This window comes from Rhineura floridana, chromosome 14 (assembly GCF_030035675.1).
Source record: "Rhineura floridana isolate rRhiFlo1 chromosome 14, rRhiFlo1.hap2, whole genome shotgun sequence".
In the NCBI taxonomy this organism is placed as follows: Eukaryota; Metazoa; Chordata; class Lepidosauria; order Squamata; family Rhineuridae; genus Rhineura; species Rhineura floridana.
In genome coordinates, this window is record NC_084493.1 from 40,289,383 (window position 1) to 40,313,151 (window position 23,769).

At 44.6% G+C, this 23,769-nt stretch overlaps 1 protein-coding gene and 1 pseudogene across 1 annotated transcript in view; both read left to right on the forward strand.

Annotated features, from left to right (window-relative positions):
- The window catches only part of ONECUT1 (one cut homeobox 1), a 58,002-nt gene that overhangs the window by 17,438 nt on the left and 16,795 nt on the right, over positions 1-23,769 (forward strand). The window lies entirely within an intron of this gene.
- Positions 21,563-22,290, forward strand: LOC133369977 (quinone oxidoreductase-like protein 1; annotated as a pseudogene).

The following is a 23,769-nucleotide window of genomic DNA, read 5'->3' on the forward strand; positions in this document are numbered from 1 at the left end:
AAAGAGGAAACTTCACAAAAATGAGGGGATTGGTAAAAAGAAAGCTGAAAAACAAAGTCCAGAGGGTCACATCACTCGAAAATGCTTGGAAGTTGTTTAAAAACACTATATTAGAAGCTCAACTGGAGTGCATACCGCAGATCAGAAAAGGTACCGCCAGGGCCAAGAAGATGCCAGCATGGTTAACAAGCAAAGTCAAGGAAGCTCTTAGAGGCAAAAAGTCTTCCTTCAGAAAATGGAAGTCTTGTCCAAATGAAGAAAATAAAAAAGAACACAAACTCTGGCAAAAGAAATGCAAGAAGACAATAAGGGATGCTAAAAAAGAATTTGAGGAGCACATTGCTAAGAACATAAAAACCAACAACAAAAAATTCTATAAATACATTCAAAGCAGGAGACCATCTAGGGAGACAATTGGACCCTTGGATGATAAGGGAGTCAAAGGTGTACTAAAGAACGATAAGGAGATTGCAGAGAAGCTAAATGAATTCTTTGCATCTGTCTTCACAGTGGAAGATATAGGGCAGATCCCTGAACCTGAACTAACATTTGCAGGAAGGGATTCTGAGGAACTAAGACAAATAGTGGTAATGAGAGAGGAAGTTCTAAGCTTAATGGACAATATAAAAACTGACAAATCACCGGGCCCAGATGGCATCCACCCGAGAGTTCTCAAAGAACTCAAAGGTGAAATTGCTGATCTGCTAACTAAAATATGTAACTTGTCCCTCGGGTCCTCCTCCGTGCCTGAGGACTGGAAAGTGGCAAATGTAACACCAATCTTCAAAAAGGGATCCAGAGGGGATCCCGGAAATTACAGGCCAGTTAGCTTAACTTCTGTCCCTGGAAAACTGGTAGAAAGTATTATTAAAGCTAGATTAACTAAGCACATAGAAGAACAAGCCTTGCTGAAGCAGAGCCAGCATGGCTTCTGCAAGGGAAAGTCCTGTCTCAGTAACCTATTAGAATTCTTTGAGAGTGTCAACAAGCATATAGATAGAGGTGATCCAGTGGACATAGTGTACTTAGACTTTCAAAAAGCGTTTGACAAGGTACCTCACCAAAGGCTTCTGAGGAAGCTTAGCAGTCATGGAATAAGAGGAGAGGTCCTCTTGTGGATAAGGAATTGGTTAAGAATCAGAAAGCAGAGAGTAGGAATAAACGGACAGTTCTCCCAATGGAGGGCTGTAGAAAGTGGAGTCCCTCAAGGATGGGTATTGGGACCTGTACTTTTCAACTTGTTCATTAATGACCTAGAATTAGGAGTGAGCAGTGAAGTGGCCAAGTTTGCTGACGACACTAAATTGTTCAGGGTTGTTAAAACAGAAAGGGATTGCGAAGAGCTCCAAAAAGACGTCTCCAAACTGAGTGAATGGGCGGAAAAATGGCAAATGCAATTCAATATAAACAAGTGTAAAATTATGCATATTGGAGCAAAAAATCTTAATTTCACATATACGCTCATGGGGTCTGAACTGGCGGTGACCGACCAGGAGAGAGACCTCGGGGTTGTAGTGGACAGCACGATGAAAATGTCGACCCAGTGTGCGGCAGCTGTGAAAAAGGCAAATTCCATGCTAGGGATAATTAGGAAAGGTATTGAAAATAAAACAGCCGATATCATAATGCCGTTGTATAAATCTATGGTGCGGCCGCATTTGGAATACTGTGTACTGTTCTGGTCGCCTCATCTCAAAAAGGATATTCTAGAGTTGGAAAAGGTTCAGAAGAGGGCAACCAGAATGATCAAGGGGATGGAGCGACTCCCTTACGAGGAAAGGTTGCAGCATTTGGGGCTTTCTAGTTTAGAGAAAAGGCGGGTCAGAGGAGACATGATAGAAGTGTATAAAATTATGCATGGCATGGAGAAAGTGGATAGAGAAAAGTTCTTCTCCCTCTCTCATAATACTAGAACTCGTGGACATTCAAAGAAGCTGAATGTTGGAAGATTCAGGACAGACAAAAGGAAGTACTTCTTTACTCAGCGCATAGTTAAACTATGGAATTTGCTCCCACAAGATGCAGTAATGGCCACCAGCTTGGATGGCTTTAAAAGAAGATTAGACAAATTCATGGAGGACAGGGCTATCAATGGCTACTAACCGTGATGGCTGTGCTCTGCCACCCTAGTCAGAGGCAGCATGCTTCTGAAAACCAGTTGCCGGAAGCCTCAGGAGGGGAGAGTGTTCTTGCACTCGGGTCCTGCTTGCGGGCTTCCCCCAGGCACCTGGTTGGCCACTGTGAGAACAGGATGCTGGACTAGATGGGCCACTTCCCTGATCCAGCAGGCTCTTCTTATGTTCTTATGTTTTGGATTGATCACCCTGCTTTATTTCTACTTAGTGCATCTCTTATAACTTCCTGCCAAAATTCTGCAACTCTTTATGCCACAAATGTTCTGGCTTATTTTTGTCCTGTGCTTGTTGCACTATAGCCCCTCCAGAAAGCAATAATGTGGTAGCAGTGGGGAAACATTGCAGAACAAATTAAAGCAGAATAAATCCACCACTGATGCACTATTATTGTGTCAAGAACATGTTTCAGAATGCACCTGAAATAAAACACCAGTCCAGGGGGGGGGCTTGGAAATTTCAATATATATATTTTAGTGCACCTTAATACCTCCTCACATGAGCAAGTTGCAGAGGTTCATGCAAGAAAAGCTCATACAACAACTCATGCCTATTTTTTTTATTATTGGTTGCCTATCTGTCCAGGTTAGTGGACACTCTAGGCGACTTACAATAACAAAAAGCTATACATAATATACATATACAAAAACAAACCACAGTCCTAAACAATTTAAAACCAATTTCCAATTAAAATATCATAAAATTAATCCTCCTTAATCCCACAAAAAAAAAAGCAGCACACAAAAACAAACAAACACCCAGGCCACCCCAGCCAGCCGGCTTATGTATCCCTCCAAAGAGGGACAGGTGGTAGCAATCAGTCCCAGCTGGCTGGGTACCTGGGGCCTGGTCCTGCAGGATGCAGGTCCACCAGGCAGAAGTCCCACGGGGAAGGGTGGTGGAGGTGGTGATCCCACAGCAGCAGCAGCAGCAGCAGACTCTCCTTCCCTGGGCGGCGATGTTCTCTTCCTGCAGGCCCTGGGTCTCTATCTTCAGTCATGTTAGGGTTAACACCAATGTTCTGACAAATCTGTTTTAATGATGCAAGGCAGCCTATTGGAAAAGAAAGAGGTCTTCAACAAGGTGGTGTCAACATCCTGTTCCATGGCAGGCGTATAGAGAAGGCTTGTGCTGATATTTGTATTTTAGTAACAAGTTGGGACAGTGGAGGCCTCTCATTAATGCAAGTGTGGCATTGCACATCCTAAGCCCCCAACCACAGTTCTCTGTTTCTTACATTCATATTCAATGCAGTACCTCACATTTAGAGGCACTCTGGACTTGTTTCTGTCCATCTTCTGTGCTGGCCAATTATCAATGGACAGCACAGCCAATCACAATCATCCCTATGGTTCCACCTTTTCTCCAAGGGTAAAAAATGTGTTTAAATAATAAATTCCAGTAGGAGTGGCTTAGGGAGGTGAGGGGACCCCTTCTGACTCTCAATTTTGATTTTAATTCCCTTGGAACAAATTCTAGTCAATCAGGAATCCCTCAGAAATGCACTGAAAGTTCCATAGCGCTAGGACAGGAATATGCAAAGCCTCACCAACCATTCAGAACCCTGCATTTCAGTCTGAGACAATCAGATGCATGTATTTGCAAGCTGTTTGTTGCTGTTTTCTGAGACTGGGCTATTTCCTCTCCTTTTGCAAGCACCAGGTTAAAGCAGCAACAAGCACAGTCTTTTCTTCCTTATTCCGTGGCTAGCCAGCCTCCCAGCATTTGAAATCAGCAAAATATCTCTATGTATTCATCGTTCAACTTCTGGGTTCATCACTGCCATATGTACTGATATTTCAGTGAGAGGAGTCATAGTAAACTACCCCAAAAGCATGTTTAACTGACATGGGGGGAGAGGGGAATCTGGTTTCTGAGGGCCAAATAAGGTCAAATTGAGCCCTATTTATTGTAGGGGGGAGGGAAGGGAGATGAGATTCTTGGTGGCAAGCTGCCCCTAAAAATGTTTTGCTGGAATCATAAGGGTAATGTAGCCAGGGCAGTGAGATCCTCAGACCATTGCATAATAGCTGGTGGGTGTTTATCCTTCCAGGCTCAAAGTATAAATCTCTTGGCAGACATAAGGGCTTGCAATATCTCTTTGTCATTCTTACAGGCTCTCCCACTTCTTTGCCTTGCTATCTCCCTCACTTTCACTTTTACTGGCAGTTTATTTGGCATTAGCCCAGGAAGAATAAAAAAAGCTGTAATCAAAGCTTGGGGACACTGGATGGAATTATTGATCATCGGATATGTATCATAAATATCTTTAATGTCTTAAGATGAAGTCATAATGTGATGCAGTGGATTGCGATATCATTACATAATTAATTTTGTAGTCTGAGCTCAAGTTCAGACAGCATCTTCTTAGGCTCTATGTAATAATGCTATTGGATGAGATCCGGCTTTGTAAAGCTAGTGGATTTTATTGCATAATAAAACAGCATAACGGGGGGTACCTAAAGGTTTCTAGCCTCTCCCCCAATTACTAGTCCACTTGTGCACACATACTTATTTCAGCCCTTTGTGGCACACTGAGAAATAAGGAAAGAACACAAGCCAAACATTTTCCTGCCATTGCCAACTGCTTCTTTGCCTGGGCCAGAAGCGATGAAGGGATTGGACCTTTTACGAGCCGGAACTGGAGTGGGTTTTTTTTTAAGTGAATTTCAAACTTTCTATCTTCAGAGAACTACCTTCCACATCATCTTGTTCACTGAGGATGTTTTCAGAAGCATTTTTATTATTTTTATTTCTTCTATTCATACTTCACCATAAGGCCCCAGGGCAGGTCACAATAATTTAAAATACAACATTAAAATGGTTTAAAACAAATTGCAATTACAACAATATTGTGGGTTCTAAAAATATACATCTCAAGTGTCAAAGGCCAAGGCAAAAAGGTGTGTACGATGAAAGCTGTATAGGGAGTTCCACAACTTAGGGTCTGTCACAGAGAATATTTTCTCCCAGGCTATCTGTCTCCCAAGCTTCTGAGAGTGGTGGAGGTACCACAAGGGCCCCCACTGCTCATCTTATCCCCCAAAAGGGGACTATAGGGAAGGAGACAGTCTTTCAGATATGTGGTGCCTAAGTCATTTTGGGCATTAAACACTAACATGAGCACCTTAAATCGGGCCTGGAATTGAACTTGCTACCAATACAGCTGTTTTAAAATGGGGTTACAGTATATGTGGGAACCCCAGCCAGTAATCTGGCTGCTGCATTTTGGACCAATTGAAGTTACTAAGTTGTCTTCAAGGCAAACCTCACATAGAACACATTGTAATAATTCAGTCTGGGGGTTACCAGAGCATGGAGTACAGTGGCCAAGACATCTCTGTCCAAAAGGTGCTCCAGCTGGTGAACTAGCCCGAGCTGAAAATAGGCACTCCTAGCCACTGAGGCCACCTGAGCTTCCAGTGACAGTTGTAATATTTGCAAGAGTTGAAATGAACTCCAAACACTGTTTAGAAGGAACAAACTTTATTCAACATTCTGTTGCTGCAGAACCCAGAGCTCTGCTTTCGTTTTGTTACTGGTCCCACCCCCAACTGATTCCCCATACAACTATGTCTAATTCACTTGAGTTCCTACTCACATTACATCTCCCTTTTCTTTAAAGAAAAAGATAGAAACTACTGTCTATATCGAATTGGTTTTCTGATCACTCTGCCTCTTGATGTAGTAACAGGTAACTCAGAGTCCAAAATCTTTTCTGGTATATCACTGGCACTTTGTGCTACAGCTGTTCCACTTTTGTTTTCTTGAGACTCTGATAGGTCTACCTCTGACGGAGGTGCAGTTGCAGTCTCAGTAGTCTCATCCATTTTTGGTTCACAACTTGAAGTGCTTTGAAGATCTCTTCTGTTCCGTCTGTAGACAGCTTAATCATCAGTCTGAACCAAATATGATCTTGGAGTCATGTTTTGTCCAGTCACTCTCGTTGGTTTCCACACTCCATCTTGCCAAACATTAACAGAATCACCAACCTGCAAAGGTGGTAAAGGCTTTGAACCTTTGTCAAAGTAAAGCTTCTGTTTTTCTTGTCTTCTCTTCAGATGTGTCTGTATGTCACCTTTTACCTGCTGAGGTAGTAACAACGGTGCTGAGGTAGGCAACCTGGTTCTTAAATGTCTCCCCATTAAAAGTTGTGCAGGTGAGGCTGTATCTACTGTAGGCGTATTTCTGTAATCCAGTAAACTAAGATAAGGATCTGTGTTATTCAGACTACATTTCTTAAGAATCCTCTTTACTGTTTGGATCGCTCTTTCTGCCATTCCATTTGATTGAGGAAATAGTGGACTGGATGTTGTGCGAACAAAGTCCCAATCTTTGGCAAACATTTTAATGTCTCTAGAGCAAAACTGAGGGCCATTATCACAGACAACCTCTTCAGGTATACCATGTCTTGCAAATATAGATTTGCAGTGTAAAATTACTGATCTACTTGTAGTGCCTTCAAGCAAACATATTTCCACAAGTCCATTCCTAGCTTCTGCCAAGGTCTTCTTGGAATTTCATGAGGTAACATTGGTTCTTTTTGTTTTTTATTTCTGAAGGTGTGACATGTGGTACATGACAGTACCAATTCTTCAATTTGGGCACACATACCTGGCCAATATACAGCTTCTCGTGCCCACTTTTTACATAATTCAACACCCAGATGACTCTCATGTATAATATTCAATATCTCTTTCCTCAAATCTTGTGGTACTACGATTCTGTCACTTGTAAAAATGAGTCCATCATGAACACTTAATTCCTCTCTGTAATTCCAATAAACACATATACACTCTGGAACTTCTACTCTTCTATCTGGCCACCCCTGCAAAATGGCATTTTTCAGGATTTGCAAAATGCTATCATTTTCAGTAGCCACCTGAAATTCTTTCAATTTTGATTTGGAGATTGGTAAATAAGATAACATGTGGTTAACAGCAACCTCAGCTTCTTCAGAACTTATTCCTTCACCCTGTCCAAGATATGCCCTGGACAGGGTATCAGCAACGATTAATTCTTTGCCTGGTCTATAGTGCACTTGTAATTGATATTTCTGCAGTGTTAACTGCCATCTTTGGATTCTTGGAAGTGCATTATGCAAAGGTTTTCTGAAAATTGCCTCCAACGGTTTGTGGTCCGTTTCCACAGTCACTTTTTTGCCATAGAGAAATTGATGGAATCTTGTGCATCCAAACATTATTGCCAACATTTCCTTTTCTATTTGAGCATAGTCCTGTTGGGCTGCAGTCATTGCTTTAGAAGCATATGCAACAGGTGCACCTCTTTACAATAGTACAGCACCTAAGCCTGTAGAACTAGCATCCACTGTCAGAGTTACAGGTTCTTTCACATTATAATATTTCAAAACAGGAGTTTTTGTTGATAGTTCTTTCAACTGTGTGAATGCTGTTTCATGAACCAACATCCAGCAAAATTCAACATCTTGGGCCAACAGCTGTCTTAAAAGGGTTGTTACTGTTGACAAATTTGGGATAAACTTTGCTAGGTAAGTCACCATTCCTAGAAATCTATGAAGATCAGCTTTGTTACTTGGGCTGGGCATTTCAGTGATGGCCTCTATTTTAGATGAATCAGGTATTAGTCCTTTGGTTAAGATGTGTCCTAGATATTTTATTTCAGTCATGGCAAATTTGCATTTCACTTTGTTCAATTTCAGATTCCTCTCTCGGCACCTGTCCAGAACTCTCTTCAGTCTCTCATTATGTTCCTGTTTGGTCTTCCCCCACACGAGGATATCATCTATGTAGCATGTGACCCCATCAATACCCTCAAATGTCTGTTGGATCATTCTCTGATAGACCTCAGGAGCTGAAGAAGATACCAAAAGGCATTGTTGTAAATCGGTACCTGCCAAAAGGTGTAACTGTTGTCATCTAGCTGAATTCGCCAGAATCCACTACTGGCATCAAGAACCGTAAACAATTCTGCTTCTGCTAGCTTACTGGTAATTTCTTCTACAGTAGGCAATTGAAAACATTCTCTTAAAATTGCTCTGTTCATATCCCTTGGATCTAAACATATTCTTATCTGGTCCCGGCCAGGCTTGTCTACAACCACAATTGAATTCACCCACTCTGTAGGTTCTTCTACCTTAACTATGACTTTTAATTGCTCCATATGAGTCAATTCTGTTTGGACTTTATCCCTTAGTGCCACTGGAAACTTCCAAGGTGCATGAATTACAGGTGGAACCTGTGGGTTGATTTTGATGGGGTATTTCTCTGGTAAGTAACCTAAGCCTTCAAATACATCTTTGTATTCAACTGCAACATCCCATTGATCTACTGGAGCTCTTTTCATTGAATTAACTCTTTGCAGCAAATTTAAATTAGTCACAGCCTGGAGACCGAGTACAGCTTGTGCATCAAAGTCTACTATGTAAAATTCCAACTCAGCTCTTTGATCTTTATATTTGCAATCCAGGTTACATTTACCAGACACATGCAGTCTTTCTCAAGAGTAGGTTATTAATCTGGTATTTGAATGCTGAAGGGGTTCAGCTTGCAAGGCTTTGTATGTTTTTAAAGACATTGCATTGGCCTGTGCTCCTGTGTCAATCTTAAAGGTCACATACTTGTGATCATTTATGAGAAGATCCACACACCATTCATCTTCCAGAGCTGTAGAATTCAATGTGCCAATGAAGAAATCATGAGCATTTTTAGTTGTATTTGCTACTGAGAACATTTGACTACCTTGAAGATTTCTATCTAGTTTTACACATTTTAGCAAAATGATTAAGTTTGCCACATCTTCTGCATTCCTTCCCATATGCAGGACAAACATTTATGTCAAGATGACTGATACCACATTTGTAGCAGGCCTTTGCTCCTACTACAGGCCTCTGTGGCATTTCCTTTTCTTGGGGGCTGGTAGTAGTGCCAGGGCTCCATTTGCTCTGAGGCTGGCTTACTTTTGGCTTTTCAAAGGTACTTTTGCCCTGTAAGGCATCCATTTGTTTTTCTGTTGCCCAAAACTCTTTCATCTGTTTTGCAGCCACTTCTTCTGCTCTGCATATATTCACTGCACACTCAAGGGTTAAATCACTCTCTCTCAGTAACTTGACTCTCAATCTGTCTGTCTGAATGCCACACACTATGCGATCCTTAATAAGAGAATCACACAGCTCCCCAAATTCACAGGTCTGAGGCAAAAGCTTCAAATTAGTCACATAGTCTATCCTTTCTCCTTCACTCTGTATTCAAGTGAAGAACGTGTGCCTTTCATAAGTAACATTTCTTCTGGGCACACAATATGCTTCAAATTTATTCATCAAAACTTGAATTTTATTTTTATCTGCATCATCTTCACACTGGAATGTATCAAATACCTCTCTTGCTTCTTCACCTGCCACATGCAGAAATGATGCTGACTGGAGTGTCTCATCTTTCTTATCTGCTCCACTTGCAATGCAGTACAATTCAAACCCTTGCTTCCATCTTCTCCAGTTCTCTGCTGCATTTCCTTCAAACACCAACATTCCTGGAGGCTTTAGCTGGTCCATTTTTCACTGCCTTATGTTTTTAGGTAGTCTTCTGACACCATGTAATATTTGCAAGAATGAACTCCAAATACTGTTTAGAAGGAACAAACTTTATTCAACAGTCTCTTGCTGCAGAACCCAGAGCTCTACTTTTGTTTTCCTACTGGTCCCACCCCCAACTGATTCCCCTACAACTATGTCTAATTCACTTGAGTTCCTACTCACATTACAACAGTGTTGAATCCAGGAGTATCCCCAAGCCAAAGCTCTTCTCCTTCTAGGGGACTGCAATCCCATCAAGAACAGGATATCTGTCCACTTCCTGATCTTGAGAATTCGAGGCAAATAATATCTCTGTCTTGGACCAGATCCTGGGCACCACTCAAAATTAAGTCTAGGGTTGCCACCTGTCTGGTCAGTTCCATGGCTAACTGTTCTAGGCCACAGTCATTTAAGGTATCTAAAAATGTTGCTTCTTTGTCATGACTGGAACACATATGCAGCCAGCCTACGTGAGGAAAGTTGACATCAACCATTAATACATTTCCTCTTTTGGATGCTTTTATTTCATTCTTCATCTCAAAATATCCCTGAACATTTTGATCCAGGGAATGGTAGCGTGTCCCCAGTACTAGATTATTCTTGGGGCCTGGCATCACCACCCACAACAATTCCATGGAGGAGCCTGCCCCTTTGGGGATTTCTACCTTGCTGGACTCAATGCCCTCTTTGATGTACAGAGCAACACCATCTCCAGTACATCCTTCATTTCTCTCTCACAGTTACAGTTCTGATTCTGTGGTGGGATTCATGTGCTTCAAATGGGTGTTGAATGTGCTTTAAATGAATGGTGACGATCTGCCCTAGGTATGATGTGCATTCAAGAGTGAATTGAAAAGAACAATTTTAAAAGATACTTTTTTAAACAGGGGAAGGGTTGTAGCTCATTGGTAGGGCATATGCTTTGCATGGAAAGGTCCAGAATTCAATTTCTGGAAAAGACTATTGCCTGGAATCCTGGAGAGCCAATGCTAGTCCATGTCATCAGTACTGAGTTATGCAGTACGAAATGGCCTGTATAAGGTAGATTCCTTTGTTCCTAAAAGTGGGAAGAGACTCAAGGGCCACAGTGACTCCAAAATTTATTTATGTATTTTATTTACAACAGTTATATACTGCTTTATTGTAAAAAATCTCAAAGCGGTTTACAGAAAGAATTAAAACAATAAAATTCTTAGCAAAAACAGTTAAAGACATGAATTTAAAAACATTCAAAATAATAAAACCAACAATGAGTTAAAAACAGATTTAAGAACACAATAGCTTCTACATGCATGGATAGGCTTGCCTAAAGAAAAATTATTTTAGCAGGTGCTGAAAAGAGGCATCTGCCTAATGTCAATAGGCAAGGAGTTCCAAAGCGTAGCTGCTGCCACTTCATTGTTGTTGTTATGTGCCTTCAAGTCAATTTCGATTTATGGCGACCCTATGAATCAGTGACCTCCAACAGCATCTGTCACAAACCACCTTGCTCAGATCTTGTAAGTTCAGGTCTCTGGCTTCTTTTATGGAATCAATCCATCTCTTGTTTGGTCTTACTCTTTTTCTACTCTCTTCTGTTTTTCTGTATTGTCTTTTCTAATGAATCATGCCTTCTCATGATGTGTCCAAAGTATGATATGTGTCCAAAGTCAGAGGAAGGCAATGGTGAACCACCTCTGAATACCTCTTACAACGAAAACCCTATGAACAGAGTATCCAAAATGCTGCCACTTTACAGGACTGATTTCTTACAAGAGCAGAACAAGTACTATGTGGCACCCATGGAACATGGAAAGCACAGCTTGAACTTGGCCTGGTAGCAAATCAGCAACCAATGCAGATTTCAGAGCAGACATATTATGTGCTGATAGGATCTCACTCATGTCAGCAATCATGCCCCAGCATTCTGCATTAACTGAGTGGCTGCAAGGATTTTTTTAGTTTTGGTTTTCGGTTATGAATCCTGACTGGTTGTGGGATGCTATGTTGTCTGCCTTACTCATAGGAATCTTGTTGTGGTTGGTATGGTATTGCATTTAGGAAAGCATCACTGTCTTTTGTTTTCATTTTCTGTTTTCATTTCATTTACCTTTAACCTCACTCCCTTACATCCATAGAAGCAATAGCAGTGGTTGCATGCGCTCAGCTCAACCCCCTAAAATCCATTGATGATGCACCTTGTTGGTTGCATGGCAGTTTGTTTCTTGCCCAATAGTGGTAAAAGAGAATTCACATATTTTAAAGTGTGGCTGCAGTTGTTGTTCCCAAGCTGCTGCCTGTGAACGTAGACCAAACCATGTGTGTTTTCTCTCTGTCAATTATTACTCACTGGAATTGGGTTGGCTGTCAAAGTGAGTTTATAGCAGCCCACAGGGTAGACAGAAAGGGTAGAGAATATTCTTACTCTTACTCATCACTCAGACCTCTTTCTGAAGTGAAGGGTCAAATCTGTAAAGAAGTTTGGAGCAGCCACATTAAAAGATAAGGGCAGGGCATTCCAGGCAGGGGGTTGCCAACCCTGCTTGGATATGGATCTCTTTGCAAAGGATCCCTAGTCAAGCTTTACCAACAGCACAATCCAAACTATATCTACTCAGAAGTAAGTCCTGTTGTGTTCTATGGGGCTTAGTCCCTTAGTAAGTGTGTTTAGAATTGAAGCCTTCAGGGGCATCCATCTTTACTCCCGAATGGTCCCATCTAACATCTCCACAACACTAGGCTTCTTTCTTCCTACAGCGGCCTTCTGGTGACTGAAGACACTTAAACCCTTCTTGCCGAAAGCAAGTAGGCTAGATTAAATGTTCCCTACCCAGGCTCCATCTTTTAGCTAAGATTTCTAGCTCAAGTTCCAGATATTTTTTTAATTGTATGCTCCAAGCAACTGTGATTGATGCTTAATGTATCATGCTTAATGACATCACTCAAGCCCGCCCCGTGACATCACTTGAGCCTACCCCTGTGACATCACTTGGGCCTGCCCCCATGACATCACTCAGGCCCGCCCCTAAAATCTCAGGTTTTGGGATGCTTCTGACCTGGCAACCCTATTATCAGTGGAGCCTGGTACACCAAGGCCATAGGCCTGGGAAGGTTTGGGGAGTATGTGACCATTAGGCACAAAAACTCCAGAAAGTTTTCATCATATGAAAGTCCCCTGATTGGCTAATTAATTCCTGGCTGTTGCTGGGGATTTTTCCATAAGTATAGGATTCAAACCTATGTGTGATGGGGTTACCTGATGTTGAGGTTCCATCTTACTAGCCTCTATCCAGGCTATACATCTCTGAGGAGATGTGGAACCATGAAGTTATTTTGCTGTTTACCTCTTTGTAAGTATAGACTCGGCTAGACAGTTTTGTTATTTTTTGTCTGTGACTGTAAGTCTCTGTATTTTACCTGGCCCTCAGGGATGTGGGTTTTAAGGAATCAATTTGCTGCTATATTTGTGCACTTATATTTTATTTAATAAAGCTACAACAAAAACATCTTATTTATTTATTTATTTATTTATTTATTTATTTATTTATTTATTTATTAAACTTGTATACCGCCCCATAGCCGAAGCTCTCTGGGCGGTTTACAACAACTAAAAACAAATACAATTTAAAATACATCTTTTAAAAACAATTTAAAACACAATTAAAAAATTTAAAACAATATAGAACACATACTAAAATGTCTGGGAGAAGAGGAAAGTCTTGACCTGGTGCCGGAAAGATAACAGTGTTGGCGCCTGGCACACCTCATCAGGAAGATCATTCCATAATTTGGGGGCCACCACTGAGAAGGCCCTCTCTCTTGTTGCCATTCTCAGAGCTTCCCTTGGAGTAGGCACCAGGAGGAGGGCCTTTGATCTTGAAAGTAGTGTATGGGTGGGTTCGTATTGGGCAGTGGCATCCCAAGGGGGGGCAGGGGGGCGGCCCACCCCAGGTGTAGTCCATAAGGGGGTGCAATAAGGGGGTGCAAAATGGAGTAGGGTTACCAGGTGTCTGGTTTTCAGCAGTAGTTTCTGGTTTTGGGGGGGTCCCCTCTGGGTCTCCGGCTAATGTACCTTATTATCCGGACTCTGATTCAATTAAAAAAAAAGTTTCTAGGTGGTCTGGTTCCCGAGATATACACCAAAATGTCAGCCGCCCCCCACGACTGTTTAATCTGTTTATTAATGGATCTGTATAGCAGCTCTTATCAGAGCTTGGAAAATTTTTCTTTTTTAAACTACAGCTCCCATCAGCCCCAGCCAGCATGGCCACTGGATTGGGCTGATGGGAGTTGTAGTTCAAAAAAATAACTTTCCCAAGCTGGGGCTCTAACCCCACCCTTTCAGGATTGTAGCCAATAAGGGAAGCCAGGGTTGTGATTTGTTGACCCAGGCAGTGCTTGGGCTTCATTGCAACATCAGAAAATGGTGGTTTTCAGATCTTCAGTTTCAGTAATATGGCTTAAAGTTTTTTTCTCTTGTGTGCCCCAGGCTGACCCTGGGCTGTTGGAGAGGGCAGTGCTTTGAAAACCTTGGCAATATGAAAGTATTTAATCCAATACTTGCTTTTAATGCTAATCCCATGTACCTGGAGTAAACCCCATTGAATTCATTAGGACTTACTTTTGAGTAGACATGGTTAGGATTGTGCTGCAAATTAATGGGACTTCTGAGTAAACATAACAAAGAATTGTGTTTGTGTTGTTAATCTTTCCCTCTCTCTCCAATCCAATTTTTAAAACAATTAGGCAGGGTTTATCTCAGTATCACATTTTTTATAATGTAGGAAACTAATACTGATCTTTTAAAAAAATGTTGTGCAATGACCAACTGGTTTGACAATAAACAATTATATGGGTGTATGTATGGAGTCTTTCCAACAATCCTGTGAGGTAGGGTTGGTGATTGGAAACCAAACAGCTCACAATAAGAAATAAATCCCTTTAAAAACCAATAACCATAAACCAAGTATAAACAGTTGTAAAACAGCTTAAAGTGGCATGATTCTGAATTTTGGGTTGGGTGAATGAAGTTTATTTATTTATTTTGCCAGGGCGGCAAACAAAAGCACTAAAACACTTTAAAAATCATAAAAACAGACTTTAAAATATCTTAAAACAAAACTTATTTAAAACATTTTTGGAGTCACAGCTTTTTTGATTATTTATGTATTTTATTTACAACAGTTATATACTGCTTTATTGTAAAAAATCTCAAAGCGGTTTACAGAAAGAATTAAAACAATAAAATTATTGGCAAAAACAAAGACGTATTGAAAAACATTCAAATTAATAAAACCAATAATGAGTTAAAAACAGATTTAAAAACACAATAGCTTTTACATGCGTGGATAGGCTTGCCTAAAGAAAAATTATTTTAGCAGGTGCTGAAAAGGAGTGTTTGCCTAATATCAGGAGGCAAGAAGTTCCAAAGCGTAGGTGTTGCCACTTCGTTGTTGTTGTTATGTGCCTTCAAGTCAATTTTGATTTATGGCGACCCTATGAATCAGTGACCTCCAATAGCATCTGTCAGGAACCACACTGTTCAGATCTTTTAAGTTCAGGTCTGTGGCTTCCTTGATGGAATCAATCCATCTCTTGTTTGGTCTTACTCTTTTTCTACTCCCTTCTGTTTTTCCCAGCATTATTGTCTTTTCTAGTGAATCATGTCTTCTCATGATGTGTCCAAAGTATGATATGTGTCCAAAGTCAGAGGAAGGCAATGGTAAACCACCTCTGAATACCTCTTGCCACGAAAACCCTATGAACAGAGTATCCAAAATGCTGCCACTTTACAGGACTGATTTCTTACAAGAGCAGAACAAGTACTATGTGGCACCCATGGAACATGGAAAGCACAGCTTGAACTTGGCCTGGTAGCAAATCAGCAACCAATGCAGATTTCAGAGCAGAGATATTATGTGCTGATAGGATCTCACTCATGTCAGCAATTATGCCCCAGCATTCTGCATTAACTGAGTGGCTGCCACTCCAGGATTTTTTTAGTTTTTGGTTATGAATCCTGACTGGTTGTGGGATGCTAAGTTGTCTGCCTTACTCATAGGAATCTTGTTGTAGTTGGTATGGTATTGCATTTAGGAAAGCATCACTGTCTTCTGTTTTTCATCTTCTGTTTGCATTTCATTTACCTTTAACCTCACTCCCTTACATCCATAGAAGCAACAGCAGTGGTTGAATGTGCTCAGCTCAACCCCCTAAAACCTATTGATGATGCACCTTGTTGGTTGCATGGCAGTTTGTTTCTTGCCCAATAGTGGTAAAAGAGAATTCACATATTTTAAAGTGTGGCTGCAGTTGTTGTTCCCAAGCTGCTGTCTGTTTTCTCTCTGACAATTATTACTCACTGGAATTGGGTTGGCTGTCAAAGTGAGTTTATAGCAGCCCACAGGATAGACAGAAAGGGTAAGAATCTTTTTACTCTCACTCATTTCTCAGACCTCTTTCTGAAGTGAAGGGTCAAATCTGTAAAGGAGTTTGGAGCAGCCACATTAAAAGATAAGGGCAGGGCATTCCAGGCAGGGGGTTGCCAACCCTGCTTGGATATGGATCTCTTTGCAAAGGATCCCTAGTCAAGCTTTACCAACAGCACAATCCAAACTGCTCAGAAGTAAGTCCTGTTGAGTTGTATGGGGCTTAGTCCCTCAGTGCGTGAGTTTAGAACTGTAGCCTTCAGGGGCATCCATCTTTATTCCCGGATGCTTCCTTCTAACATCTCCACAACACTATTTATTATTTTATTTATTTATTAATTAAATTTCTATACCACCCCATAGCCAAAGCTCTCTAGGCTCCTTTCTTCCTACAGTGGCCTTCCGGTGACTGGCCTGGCCTGAAGGCACTTAAACCCTTCTTGCCAAAAGCAAGTAGGCTAGATTAAATGTTCCCTACCCAGGCTCCATCTTTTAGCTAAGATTTCTAGCTTAATTTCCAATCAGATATTTTTTTTTAATTGTATGCTCCAAGCAACTGTGATTGATGCTTAATGTATCATGCTTAATGACATCACTCGGGCCCGCTGTGTGACATCACTCAGGCCCACCCCCATGACAATACTCGGGCCTGCCCCTAAAAACTCAGTTTCGGGGATGCTTCTGACCTGACAACCCTAAGATGGAGTGTTCATTCCGAAGCTGGACGTGCAGCTATGGAGGCCGAGCCGGGTGGCGGTGGCCTGAGCCAAGCTGTGTGCATCATGACAGGCGCCTCGTGGGGCTTGGGCTGGAGCCTGGCATGCCTGCTGGCCCCATGGCTGGCGCCTGGCTCGGCCCTGCTGCTGGTGGCTTGCTCAGCCTGTGCCCTGGGCAAGCTGGAGGGTGAGCTGCACACCGCCTGCCCAGCACTGCACGTGTAGGGCCTGCCTGACAGCCAACCTGGCCTCGGACAAGGGGCTGCAGCGCATGCTCCAGGCCGGGCGGGCGCTCCGCGGTGGGGCTGGCCGGCTCCAGCGGCTTCTTCTCATCAGCAACGCTAGTGAGCACCCTCCCATTTGAAAGAGGCGCCTCTGAGGCTGAGCGAGTGCAGAGTGCTTTCACTCTTCACGGTTTGCCAATCTCCCCCCCCCCGCAAGTTCCCTTGCCCTGCTGTAAGTAACCCTCTGCGGGGCGCCTTCTGCTTCCCCAGCCCCCATGGAAGTTTTAGATTGGAAGCTCCCGGGGGCAGGGACCTCTCTTCTTGTACCCTGTAAAGCACTAGGCACAGTGATGCCATCATATAAGCAAATAAAGTACTCCCCCGCGCATGGTTTAAGTGGGATGGGAGCTTGTTAAATAAATTCCAAGACAGTTTTGAGGTCGGCGGCAGGAATAGCATTGAGGTTGTTACTGTGGGAATGCCAGTAGAGAGGAGTCAAATGTTTCCACTTTTAAACATGTCTGTTTGTAGTTCATGGAGGGGGGGAATCTAGCAGAGGGGTTCCCAAACCTTTGCCCCAAGGACCACTTCAAAATTGCAGAGTGTCTTGGTGGGAGTGGACTATTAAGAGGAGGGGGGTGTTTAAAAATGATCTGCCCCGGGTGTCAAATACGCTAGGTATGCCACTGGTATTGGGAGAGGTGTTCCATCAGGTATTGTGGTCCCAAGCCATGTAAGGCTTTATAGGTCAATACCAGCACCTTGAATTGAGCTCGGAAACATAAAGGCAGCCAGTGCAAGCAGGCCAGAATCGGTTTTATATGTTTGGACCATCTGGTCCCTGTTACCAATCTGGCCGCTGCATTTTGCACAAGCTGCAGTTTCCAAACCGTCTTCAAAGGCAGCCCCATGTAGAGTGCATTGCAGTAATCTAATTTGGAGGTTACCAGAGCATGGACAACTGAAGCCAGGTTATCCCTGTCCAGATAGGGACGTAGTTGGGCCACCAACCGAAGTTGGTAGAAGGCACTCCATGCTACTGAGGCTACCTGAGCCTCAAGTGACAGAGATGAATTCTAGGAGAACCCCCAAGCTATGAACCTGCTCCTTCAGGGGGAGTGCAACCCAGCAGTATCACTAGCGGGAGTGCGGGGGGGTGCGGACCTCTGGCGCACGCCCTCCCAGGGGCATGGGCAAGGTGGCTGGGCTTGCGTATGCACGCGCTTGCATGTGCGCGCTCAGGGACAAGCCACCCCCGTCCATGCCCCTGGGAGAGCGCGCGCCGGAGGAGCACCCAGCCGGAGAAGGCCTGGGAATGCCGGCGTGCCTCCCTCACCCCGCTGACACTGCTCACGGTCTCGCCCGCCTCCAAGGAGGAGTTGGAGCAGCCTTGCCGGGCAACAGCACGGGGTGGGCCGGCTCTGGGTGTCACCCCCCTCATGGTGACACCCGGGTGCGGGCCGCACCCTCTGCACCCCGGTAGTGATGCCCCTGGTGCAACCCCATCCAGAATAGGTTGGACATCCACCATCAGGTCAGAAGAACCACCCACTAGCAGCATCTGTCTTGCCTGGATTGAGCCTCAGTTTATTAGCCCTCATCCAGTCCATTTTCGCAGCCAGGCACCGGTTCAGCACATTGACAGCCTCACCTGAAGAAGATGATAAGGAGAAATAGAGCTGCGTGTCATCAGCATACTGCTGGCAACGCACTCCAAAGCTCCGGATGACTGCACCCAACGGTTTCATGTAGATCAGTGGTTCCCAACATTTATGAGCACGGGACCCCCTTTATAAGCTGAACATTTTTTGTGACCCCCCTCCCCCCAGGGAGGCAGGCTGGCTGCCAGGAAGGAAGGGGAAAAGCAGCCCTTCTTTGCAGCCTTGCTTCTTTTTGCTTCACAAAAAGCCCTCTCCTCTCATTCTAAGTAAGGGTGTTGCCAGTAGCGGCAGTGCAAGGAGACAGGAATCAGTGATAGTAATCCCCTCTTCTTCCTGGTAGCCCCACCCTCAGCCTCCTTTGGCATCTGCCATGTATTTTATAGGCAGATGCCTGCCCTTAGTGCGCCTGAAAGAAGCTCTGGTGCTTCAGCAAAAAGTCCCCCCTCTCGTTTGGAGCAAGGGGGAGGTGTCATCTGCAGCGGCAGTGGGAAGCAGACAGTGTAGAAGGAGTGAAGACTTTTTAAAAAAATTAATAAATAATTCATTTCTTTACTGTTCACGGCCCCCTCTGGATTACTTCACGGCCCCCCTGGGGGTCCCGGCCCCCAGGTTGGGAACCACTGATGTAGATGTTGAACAGCATGGGGGACAGAACTGACCCCTGCATAACCCCATACTGGAGAGTCCAGGGTGCCGAGCAATGTTCCCCAAGCACCACTTTCTGGAGGCGACCTGCCAAGTAGGAGCGGAACCACCGCAATGCAGTACCTCCCACTCCCAACTCAGCCAGTCTCCCCAGAAGGATACCATGGTCGATGGTATCAAAAGCCGCTGAGAGATCAAGGAGAATCAACAGAGTCACACTCCCCCTGTCTCTCTCCCAACAAAGGTCATCATACACGGTGACCAAGGCTGTTTTGGTGCCAAAACCAGGCCTGAAACCCGACTGAAATGGATCCAGATAATCAGTCTCATCCAAGAGTGTCTGGAGCTGGCCCGCAACCACTCGTTCAAGGACCTTGCCCAGGAATGGAACATTTGCTACCGGCCTATAGTTATTAAGTTTTTCTGGGTCCAGGGAGTGTTTCTTCAGGAGTGGTCTCACTACCGCCTCTTTCAGGCAGCCAGGGACCACCCCCTCTCGCAGAGAGGCATTAATCACCTCCCTGGGCCAGCCGGCTGTTCCATCCCTGCTAGCTTTTATTAGCCAAGAAGGGCAAGGATCCAGCCCAGAAGTGGTTGCACAAACCTGTCCAAGCACCTTGTCAACGTCCTCAAGCTGCACCAACTGAAACTCATCCAAGGAATCGGGACAAGGCTGTGCTCTGGATACCTCGCTTGATTCACCTGCTATAACACTGGAGTCTAAGTCCTGGCGGATGGTAAAGATTTTCTCCTGGAAGTGCCTAGCAAATTCATTACAGCGGGCCTCAGATGGTTCTACCATGTCCCTGGGGCCAGAGTGTAATAGCCCCCAGACAATTCTGAAGAGCTCTGCTGGGCAGCAGATTGATGATTTGATAGTTGCAGCAAAATATTGTTTTTTGCTGCCCTTACATCCCCTAAATACAGTTTACCATAGGCACTTACCAGTGTATAATTGCATCCACTAGGAGTTCGTCTGCATCTGCACTCAAGCCGTCTCCTATATTGTTTCATCGCTCTCAACTCTGGGGTATACCATGGAGCCGTATGAGCTCTACACAGGAGAGGGCGCTCAGGAGCAATCATGTCAACCGCCCGGGTCATTTCTGTATTCCACAGCTCGACCAGGGTTTCAGCAGGAGCGCCAGCCCTATCAGCCAGAAAACTCCCCAGAGCCAGTGTGTGTTCATTGCAGGAGTAGTGTGGCCCTGAATCCTGTACCTTGCCTACTTGACCAGAGTCTACCATATAATTGGACATTTTGCCTAAGGCTCCAAGACAAGGAGTGTACTTGGCTCTTGTCTGCTGGAATCCTTGGCAGGTCAATTTCTAGCACTTTGGGTTTTCCCTTGACCCAGAGTGGGTGACCAGGTTAAGAGGTGGTGGCAGTCTACCTACCTTACAGGGTTGTTGTTGGTTTACTCAGCCCTGGTAAGGTGGCACTGGGTTGTGCCTTGCCAGGATCCATTGACATGGGTTTGGGAATTGAGTCCTGGGACTGAACCGGGTTGGTTCATGAGAGATATGTCCAGAGCTTGGAAAAGTTACTTTTTTGAACTACAACTCCCATCAGCCCCAGCCCCAATTCACTGGATTGGGCTGATGGGAATTGTAGTTCAAAAAAGTAACTTTTCCAAGCTCTGAATATGTCCTGGGTCAAAGCACATTTTGGGGTGGGCATCCCCAGTTACTTAGTTTTATATATGTTTTAGCTATTGTTGGGATGCATAGAAGTCCTTGAGTGTGCCGTGTGCCCCCAGGAAGCTCTAGGCCAGGTGGGACACAGTGGCATCTCATAGAGGACCCTCTTACCTTTGTGCAGGAGTATGATTTGTCATGTCCCAAAGCACATTTTGTAATGGGCATTCCCAGATCTCCCCCCCCCAAATTGAGTTATGTTTGTTTTGCATAGATACACTTGAATGTGGCATGCAGTCACAGGAAGCTCTCAGCCACATGGGATACATTGGCACCTTGTAGAGGACACTCTGCTGTTTTCTTTGATATATGGTTTATCCTGGCTGAAAACACACTCTGGGATGGGCACCCCTACTTACTCATTTTATATATGTTTTGGCACTTTTGGAATTGTGGGAATGCAACTTAAACTGAGTTGGGTTGCATGTTTGAAGGGAGATAGAGAGGAGACCTCCAGGTTCCTAAGCTGTACCTGTCCTTTGTTCTCCTGCTAAATCTTCCTTCCTGTACACAGAGACAGACAGACAGACAGACAGGCCTAAGAAGAGGTTCCCCAGAACTAAGCACAACATAAGGTCAGGATGAAGGGCTTATATTGGCAGCCGAACTCATCTGGAGAAGAAACAAGTTTTGTTTTCCTGGAAAAAGATAACCTTCCTGTTGTGAGCGACAACTATGTGAAAGTGCAAGTTAAAGCATGTGCTCTTAGCCAGATTGATACAAAGGTTTTATCAGAAATCAAGCTGGAGAAGGAATTCCTTCCTGTTGGGAGGGAAATTGCTGGTGTTGTGTTGGAGACTGGAAATAAAGTGTCCTTTCAGCCTCATGATGAGGTAGTAGGAATTTTGCCTCTGGATTCAGAAGAGTCTGGTTTGTGTGAAGTTGTTCTAGTTCATGAGCATTATTTAGCTCATAAACCAGAAAAGGCCTCCTGGCTTGAAGCAGCAGGAACCATTCGTGATGGTGTTTGTGCATATACAGCTCTACATTATCTTTCTTACATCTCTCCAGAAAAAACAGTGCTGGTGATGGATGGAGCAAGTCCATTTGCTACAATAGCTGTTCAGCTAGCACAACACAGAGAAGCCAAAGTAATTTTCACTATACATAGTCTTGAAGACAAGCAGTTGAGAGGCTTACACCATCTGTGGCTCGTATTATAGATGAGTCAAATGGAAGGTATGACCTGACAGAAAGCTGTTTGGAGGAAACAGGCGGATTGGGAGTGGATATCATCCTTGATGCAGGAGGTCTGTAATTAGAAAATGTGTTTTTAAATGTGTATATTTATTTTTAATGCTTTTAATTGTTGTAAACCGCCCAGAGAGCTTCGGCTATGGGGCGGTATACAAATGAAATAAATAAATAAATACACTTATACCTCTTAGGGACACTGACCACACTTTCCAGCTGCTCCTTCCTGCTTCTTCTTGATATCTTGAAGAGAGAGAACACATTTGGTTTGTCTCTCTCACCTCCAACATAGCTATTTAGTCAGAACTAGAAACTACTTCCTTAAATAAGCTTTTTCTTACTTTTCCAGAGCCTAAAGCCTCAGTGACTGTATGCAGAATAAAAGTCTGTTCCTACAGGTAAAGTCACACAGTTGCTCATAATTCCACTGCCCTGCAGCTCATCAGATCACTCTGCTAACACGTTATTGGTCCTAGCCAGGGGCGTCACTAGCCGGGTGCAGGGAGTGCGGACCGCACCAGGGTGACACCATGAGAGGGGGGTGTCACCAGAGCCGCCGCCCGCCCCTAGGCACCAGGAAGCAGGGCAGATGGATGGCAGAGAGCTGCCCTGTACGTGCGGCGTGCACGCAGCATGCTAGCACGTGAGGGAGGCGTGAGCGTGAGCACCGTGAGGGTAGGGTGCTGGGCGTTGTTGCAGTGACTGTTAGGCTGAGGCACATGAGGGAGGCGTGAGGGAAGGGCGCCGGGTGGATCTCCCATGCGACGGGGCCTCGACTCCAGCGGCATTGCAGCCTGTTACCAGGCAGGCAGGCTAGGCTAGAGCTGCTTCATAACGCAAGCACGCGATCGCTGTCCCTGCTGCACTCTGGTCTCTGCTGAAAAGCTTTCTGCGCTGCCTCGCTTCTTGCTGGTAAATCCAAGCCAAAGAAGAAAGGGGGAGAGGGGGAGAAGAGACAAAAAGGAGGGGATGGGGTAAAAAAAAAAGGATAGAATGAAGAGGGATGGGAAAAGAGGAGAAAGAAAAAGGACTCCGGGGAACAAGGCAGAAGGAGCCGAAGGAAGGAAAGGAGTCCAGGAAAAGTGAAACTTTACCATTGGAAGCGAAGCGAGTCCGGTGCTGGGCGAGGCCGGGCGAGGCAGCTGAGGGCGCGGCTCTGCCTCGGAGCGGGAGCCTCCGGCGAGCGACTTCCTTCTCCCTTCCCAAGTCTCGCCTTTCCTCCTTTCCCTTGCCACGGGTATTTACGGGGACCCGTAGCTGCTACAATCCATTCAGTCGCCGCCTGCCATCGTGGGGTGGGCAGCGCAGCACCCGGGCAGCACCTTTGCCAGCAGCGGGGTCCTAGCGCCCCCTCGACGGGTCCGGTGGATGGGGAAGGGCAGTGTGGGATGAGGAGCCTGGGCACGCTGGGGGGGGGGAGGGGGATCATTAAGGGGAGTCTCTCCCTCTCTTTCCCTTCCACCTACCCACCCACCCGGGGGAGCTGAACCCACCCACTTGCGCTGCCGCCACCTCCTATCTCAGGGCACAAGCCCAGCCCTTC